General features: G+C 39.5%; 1 long non-coding RNA gene across 1 annotated transcript; it reads left to right on the plus strand.

Annotated features, from left to right (window-relative positions):
* The first annotated feature begins 1,222 nt into the window (after positions 1–1,222).
* Positions 1,223–8,244, plus strand: LOC143131551 (uncharacterized). Its single transcript, XR_012988120.1, has 3 exons — positions 1,223–1,329; positions 2,109–2,373; positions 6,678–8,244. It is a non-coding gene; the product is annotated as an uncharacterized LOC143131551 (long non-coding RNA).
* The last annotated feature ends 341 nt before the right edge of the window (positions 8,245–8,585 follow it).

Genomic DNA, 8,585 nt, shown 5'->3' on the forward strand with positions numbered 1-8,585 from the left:
AGTTGCTGTAGCCTTGCACCGAAATCGACGGTGAACATGAGAAATATAAAACTGTTGAACACCAACATTAATAAAACGTAATAATTATTGACGCTTCTGACATGGGTGTCAAAACAGGCTAAAGACCCTATCGCACAGCATATTAGACAGAACACATTGACTCAAAACATATGCATAACATAGGCCTACACAACGCAATATTCATAGGCTAGCCTACATTAAATTGATCCACATATCACAAATATAGCCTACAACAAATGCTGACATCATAAACGCACAGTGTAGCCTTTAACCTTTAACCTACACTTAAAGAAGAGAAAGAACGCTCTGAGGAGGCCACTGAAACAGGCACGCAAAGACACAGATGAATAAGTTCATCTACCTCGCTGAAGAGAGCTCTTGTTTGTGGATGGAGCTTACTTAATATCCATGCATGCCACCTTTCACCGTGGTATACCGAGACTCCCCGATAACACTATGCATCATTTTAAGCTGAAGATTGAGAGGCGTCCCGTGTTCAGCTCCTTGGGAAACTCACGGTAATATTCAGCTAGCCTACTTAATATGGCATATTGTCGTACCATAAAGCTAGCGTCATAGGATATCTCCCTCAGGTTTGTTTTGTTAATTTGTTTAGTTTTTGTTTAGATCTCCCAGGTCTAATGTAGGCCTAACATTTTTTAGTGCATAATAGAATAATAGACAGGGGGACGGAGAGCTTTTTTTTCTGATCGTGAGTGGTATGACATATAAATACGCGTGCTTTCCTGCAGGGGGTGCTGCCGCACCCCCAGCACCCCTACTTCCCACGGCTATGCTAGTTTCACTTGCTGCAGGGACGCACACATTGCATGAGCGCTCATAAGCGTTCTATTTGAGTTCTACATGCTGGAAATCTTAGTTCTCAGATGTAGAAATTTGTCTTGACGCCGCCGTTTGTAAGATCAAAATAAGACGTATACATGGAACGCGATCATATTTAAGATAATAAGATCTCCAGTAGATGTAGCACTACGACACATATGACAGTGAAATGCCGCCGACGTTTGTAAGATCAGGCCAAATAAGACGTTCTAAATGGAACGCGATGTAATTAAGCTGATCTTTTCCAAGCGTTTTGGAGACATGTGTGCTGACTGGGCAACGTATCCTCATGAAACAGTTCGTAGGATATCGTACTAAAAGTATGACCAAAAAATCCGTACGATATCCACTAAAATCTGGCAGACGAGCGACCAATGCACATGCGCAATATAGCAGTGTAGAACTCACTTCGTTGTTATCAGTGCGCCTGCGTTTAGACATCGGAGAGCTTCAGCCTCCTGAAAGGTAGGTGCAGTAAACCTGGACATTTAAAAATCTGATTAGCATTAAAAGCAGGCAATAATATAAATGCAGATGAAAGCAGCGGTCGTCTAATTTGATAGGTCAATGTAGTTTGCCAAAGTAGTTAACGTGATACAACATAGCCTGAAGACGGTGAGTTAAAGAATTGTTGCTAATTTATGCTAATAATAACTTAGCTAGAGAAGATGTAACTGTGTTTTAAATAGATATCATCCATTTCGTGGAATTACAGCACACACAAAAAAAAAAAACGCCAACATCGTTTGTTTCTTCAGGTCAGCAGGTCAGTTTGTTTCACGTAATAAGCTATTTGTTTCTTTGGGTCTGGGTAATTCATGTGACAAATACTGTTATAGGCTACTACCGTTTTTCTGAAAAACAAAGCAGTACAACAACATTTCTATATCCAAAATAGTGCATTTCTGCAGTGTTCTACGTAGTGCAATGCAGCTTTTAATGTCCAAAGTAGCCTATACAGTATTTTCCTGCATAAGAACTACAAATACTCCTCCAAAACTACAGTTTTGACACTTGAAGTGTAATTATATTTTAGTAGCCTGCTATTCTAGTATTTGAATAAATACCCACATCAGTTTTACCCTTGTCTCACCTATATACAATATATGTCTATGAATTGCAGTAGTGATAAAATGAAATAGGAAAGAAAGGTGTCCTGATGTGTTGTTTAGAGATGGTCCTGCAATGTTTTCTCGACATATCTTTATGTCTTTTTTTTCTCCCCTCTACTTATGTTTTCACAGATCCTTGCTTCTGATATCCGGATGTATGGGTTGCATTTCATTATATGACTCCAACAGAACACTCACAGAAAGGAGAGTGGTGTCAAACTACAAGACAGCCAGCATGTAAACAAGGCCTTGTTTGTCCTTGTTTGGCACTCATTTGTTTACTTCCTGAAGAGGCTGAAGCATGCTGGCCTTGACACCTCAGTCCTTGCTTTGTGTTATGGAGCACATCCTCACATCATGATCTACTGCAGCGGTGGATACAGAGGACAATTGGCAGGTATTTTACGTCACTTTTACATTACTTTTACTGCGATGGTAGATATGGTTGTTGCTGTGCTAAATATAGGCCCATCTATCTATAAAGCAAGAAGTGTCTGTGTCTGTGGCACGCATATCTCACTGACCGTTTGTCAGACTGATTTCAAACTTGGCAGGTGTCTTGCTACGGGCATGAGTAAGTGCAGTGCCAAATTTTTCGTTGTTTGAATAAGAAATGCAAAAGATATCGTTAAATATATTGGTAAAAGACGCACATTGGCTTTTGCTGCTAGCCACTCCCCCTCCCACACAGCACTGTACTGTAAGCTACCAGTGAGGATAGAAGCAGGGCTTTGGCAGAACTGGATCAGTGTAGGTTACACGGGTAAAAACTTAAGCGAGTGCAAGATAACTCCACAGATTTTGCAACAACACGCCAACACACACAGGTAGGCTATGCAGTGGCTCTTCAAAATGACGTAAAAAATAATGTGCAATAAGCGGACACTTTGAATAGCCCAGGCTACTTTGGACTGTCTTTAGACTTTAGAATAAGCAAACAACTATTCCAACTGAAAATTGAAACGAGCGATAATGGTCCCGAATTAAAGAACGTCTCAGAATGCCACACATGCAAAGCATAACCAGCAACAAGCAACGAGTGGCAGGCAGAGTGTGATGTCACTTAGGCCTATATGAATAGCCCAGGCTACTTTGGACTGTCTTTAGACTTTGAATAAGCAAACGACAATTCCAACTGCAAGGTCCTAAATTGAAACAAGCGATAATGGTCCCGAATTAAAGAACGTCTCAGAATGCCACACATGCAAAGCATTACCAGCGACAAGCAACGAGTGGCAGAAAGAGTGTGATGTCACTTATAGGCCACCAGAGACTGTTTTTGAGTCACACCATTGCAAATTCCATATGATGCATCAATCCACAAAATGGTTTGTTTTCTCTATCATCAAGTTATTCAATAGGCTAAGCATATAGACTTGACTCAAAACAGCTGTTAGGATTATGTCATTTTGATTTGTAAAAAATGTCACATGCAGCCATGCTTAAATTCTGCTCACTTCACATTTATTATATTATTATATTATCTGTAGGCCTATTCATTATTGAATGCTTACCTGGAATTATTTCCCTATCATCCTATTTTTAAAACAAGCCTACCTGCAGGCATGTAATTGGGCTACAGGAATAGCATGTTTGAATGGGCACTGCACTAGTCTATCTATAAAGCAAGAAGCGTCTGTGTGTGTGTCTGTGGCACGCATATCTCGCTTGCCGTTTGTCAGACTGACCTAAGATTTCATATGTGGCTCGCGCATGGCACAAAGATTTTGAAGATTTTTGAATGCATATTTCAAAACGTTTATCGCTGCACTGCAATGTTTCCAAGGGGGCCAGTTTTAGGGGAGCTCCACCCCATGGATCGTGTACTGACAGCAGCTAGGTCTCACTTTGATGATAGTGAGTCGCAATTTAAAAAACGGATAAGGCTACTCGGAAACCGCTTGTGGTTTAAGATGACAGATTATTATCATGCCTGACCTCACCAATAAAGACTCCCTGTATGCAGTTTGCTTGCATAAAATGATTACGCGGATTTTGCAACAACACGCCAACAAACACGGAGATGTAGTGACCACTCAAAATAAAAATATGTGCAATAAACTGACGCTTAAAATAGCCCAGGCTACTTTGGACTTGAGACTTTGACTAAACAAACGACAATTCCGACTGCAAGGTCCCAAATTGAAACGAGCGATAGGCTAATGCCACATAGCTAACATTATTCAACAAGTTGCAGACTGAGCGACGTCACTTATCACGCCATCAAAAACGGGTAGGCTATGTAGTGACCACTCAAAATGAAAGTATGTTCAATAAACTGACGCTTCGAATATCATTAGGAAGTTATTCAGTAAGTTATACACACTTAACTCAAAACAGTTGTTAGGCTTATGTCATTCTGATTTGTAGAAATGTCACATGCAGCCATGCCTACATTTATTAGGCTACACATGTATTAGAGGCCACATTAATTATAGGCTAATACATTATAATATTCAGTATTCATTATTGAATGCTTAGCTGGAATGATGTTTCCCTATCATCCTATTTTTAAAGCAGGCATGCCTGTGGGCATGTAATTGAGCTACGGGTTTTCTTCAGGAATGGCATGTTTTAACGGGCACTGCACTAGTATTGTAAATTGTAGATTGTACAACTCATACATGTTGGCCTATACTATTAAGGGACAGCTGAATTGACCACCTAAACCATATATTTTCTAAAAGCCTATAGCCTCTAGATGCCAATTAATATACATTAAGACATGTCCCACCTTCCTGCTGACTTTGACATATCATATGGCGTACATAGGCCCATATTGTAGATTGAGAAACCGACTGTACAACTGGTACATGTTGGCCTATACTATAAAGAGACAGCTGATTTGACCACCTAAACCATATATTTTCTGACAGCCTATAGCCTCTAGATGTCAATTAATATATGTTATGAGATGTCCCACCTTCCTGCTGACTTTGACATATCATATGGCGTACATAGGCCCATATTGTAGATTGAGAAACCGACTGTACAACTGGTACATGTTGGCCTATACTATAAAGGGACAGCTGATTTGACCACCTAAACCATATATTTTCTGACAGCCTATAGCCTCTAGATGTCAATTAATATACATTAAGAGATGTCCCACCTTCCTGCTGACTTTGACATATCATAATGCGTACATAGGCCCATATTGTAGATCGAGAAACCGACGGTACAACTGGTACATGTTGGCCTATACTATTAAGGGACAGCTGAATTGACCACCTAAACCATATATTTTCTAAAAGCCTATAGCCTCTAGATGCCAATTAATATACATTAAGACACGTCCCACCTTCCTGCTGACTTTGACATATCATATGGCGTACATAGGCCCACATTGTAGATCGAGAAACCGACTGTACAACTGATACATTTTGGCCTATACTATTAAGGGACAGCTGATTTGACCACCTAAACCATATATTTTCTGAAAGCCTATAGCCTCTAGATGTCAATTAATATACATTAAGAGATGTCCCACCTTCCTGCTGACTTTGACATATCATAAGGCGTACATAGGCCCATATTGTAGATCGAGAAACCGACGGTACAACTGGTACATGTTGGCCTATACTATTAAGGGACAGCTGAATTGACCACCTAAACCATATATTTTCTAAAAGCCTATAGCCTCTAGATGCCAATTAATATACATTAAGACACGTCCCACCTTCCTGCTGACTTTGACATATCATATGGCGTACATAGGCCCACATTGTAGATCGAGAAACCGACTGTACAACTGATACATTTTGGCCTATACTATTAAGGGACAGCTGATTTGACCACCTAAACCATATATTTTCTGATAGCCTATAGCCTCTAGATGTCAACTAATATACATTAAGAGATGTCCCACCTTCCTGCTGACTTTGACATATCATAATGCGTACATAGGCCCATATTGTAGATCGAGAAACCGACGGTACAACTGGTACATGTTGGCCTATACTATTAAGGGACAGCTGAATTGACCACCTAAACCATATATTTTCTAAAAGCCTATAGCCTCTAGATGCCAATTAATATACATTAAGACACGTCCCACCTTCCTGCTGACTTTGACATATCATATGGCGTACATAGGCCCACATTGTAGATCGAGAAACCGACTGTACAACTGATACATTTTGGCCTATACTATTAAGGGACAGCTGATTTGACCACCTAAACCATATATTTTCTGAAAGCCTATAGCCTCTAGATGTCAATTGATATACATTAAGAGATGTCCCACCTTCCTACTGACTTTGACATATCATAAGGCGTACATAGGCCCATATTGTAGATCGAGAAACCGACTGTACAACTGGTACATTTTGGCCTATACTATTAAGGGACAGCTGATTTGACCACCTAAACCATATATTTCCTGAAAGCCTTTAGCCTCTAGATGTCAAATAACATCAATTAAGACATGTCCCACTTTCCTACTTACTCTGGCATATCATAGGCCCATATTGTAGAGCGAGAAACAAATGGTTCAGCTCATACATTTTGGCCTACACTATTAAGGGACAGCTGATTCAACCACCTAAACCAAACCATTAACATTAATTAGGCCGTCTTCCACCTCCTGAAATACTTTGGCACACTATTTTAAAGGCATAGGCCTGGGTTGTATAGGTGAACTTTAGTCATCAGTCATCATTAACATGTCTTTCTATGTACACTTTTATTTCTAATTTCCAGGTTGTCAGCTGTTGTCAGGCTCATCACCAAAGCAGAAAGACACAGTGAGACCAGACATGCCAGGAAAGAGCAAGGCACAGGCCAGGAAGGAGCCAGGCAAAGCCCGGGAATTTTTTTCCAGCTGTTCCCGCCAGCTATAGAAGGACTGCTCCTGAGAATAGATGGGTGTCTACATCGTTTTGCAAAAAGGGTCTTCTACACATGATGTTTGTCAAGCACTGCTCATTGACTGGCCAGGGGTCCTCTGTATTGTGACCACTGGTCAAAGGCGGCACATGACTGTCTCAGAGTCCTCTACATCATTCCGGTGACAGGACTTTTGGCTTAGCCAGGCCCTGACAGGATGGGTCTTGTGTTACTGTGACCAGACGGCTCAACAATGCATCATTCTCATCCATGCCCTCATCACCTTGAGACTGGACTACTGCAACAGCATTTTCTATATGGTCTTGAAAATGATTGTCTTATTATTATTACAGGTCTCTCTGCACCCGAACCAGCAGGTTCAGAGGAAGTTCCTTTCCTGCGGCTGTCACCCTACTGGACTCTAGCTCTGCATCTCGGTGACAACCAATCAACTAAGCCCCCAGTAAACTAAGCCCCCAATACCCTATCCCACCCATAGTGTTTTTATTTATTTACAAATGCACATACTGTAATTACAGTTATACATAGGCATATTCTACTGCTCTTTATATCCATCCTGCACATACACTTATTCTTACTACTTTTATAATGTTACTGTTCATACTGAATATCCATATTTATTCTGTTTTTCTCATATGTTCTTAATACACTGCATATCTATATTATTCTTACTACTAAAATATTGTTAATGTTACTACATTGCACATATCCGTACATGTTGTTCACACATGGTTCATATTACATAACCATATTTATTCTGCTCTTATAAGGTAACTGCTAATACACTGCACATATTTATATCTAATTTATATTACTCTAAACCACCTTCTGTAAACCAACTGCATATTATTGTCTACACTGCACTACATTTCCTGTCCTGGCTAATCACCATCTGTCTACTTTGTATATCACATTGCACTTTTGCTTTGTACAGGGTTCCTACGGGTCATGGAATTTCTGGAATATCATGGAATTTTAGAGTTCTATTCCAAGTCTATTCCAGACATGGGAAGTCAGGGAATTTTATCATTTTAGGGGCAAAGTCATAGAATATCAGGGAATTTTGTTGTAGTAGTTTAAAATCTACTAGCCAAAATACATTAATACAAACATATTTCCACACAGAATTAGTGTACAGTATATCTGGTTATTAGCTTTACAGCTTGCTTGAGTATCCCAACTGTTTATTCAATGCTTATTTATTCATCTCCCGCTCTAAAAAAGTAAAAGATTCTCTTGACTGCTATATGGGTGCTCTGAAATCATTTGGTATATTGTACTACTCGGTTATTATATAGTAAGTCATGGAAATTCAGTTTTTTTGTCAGGGAAAAGTCATAGAATTTTACATTTGACTTAGAGTGGGAACCCTGTTTGTACTATACTCTGCACAATGACAATAAAGTTGAATCTAATCTAATTATTATTTAATGCCTGTATTGATGCTTTGTATTTGCATACCTTTGCTGTATGTTTTATGTGTATTGGACAACCTGTTTAAAGCAATCACAAACACACATATTTTGATTGATCTTGATACACAGATGCGTGTTGTGCTGAAATAAACTGAATTTCACTGATTCATCTTTAGAAACTGCTGTTTAGAGAGCATATTTTTGATATATGTTGTTAAACAAAAGTTCTTAAACCATGCACAAACTGTTAAAACATCCATATTTTTATTGATTGTGATACACAGAGGTGTGCTGTGCTGAAATAAACCAAAGTTTACTGACCTTACCTGCCATGGCAAGTTTGATG

Source organism: Alosa pseudoharengus, unplaced genomic scaffold, assembly GCF_046254945.1.
Source record: "Alosa pseudoharengus isolate Yale_2024_CS ecotype anadromous, Long Island Sound unplaced genomic scaffold, YU_APseudo_1.1 YU_APseudo_1.1_scf_18, whole genome shotgun sequence".
Taxonomy (NCBI): Eukaryota; Metazoa; Chordata; class Actinopteri; order Clupeiformes; family Clupeidae; genus Alosa; species Alosa pseudoharengus.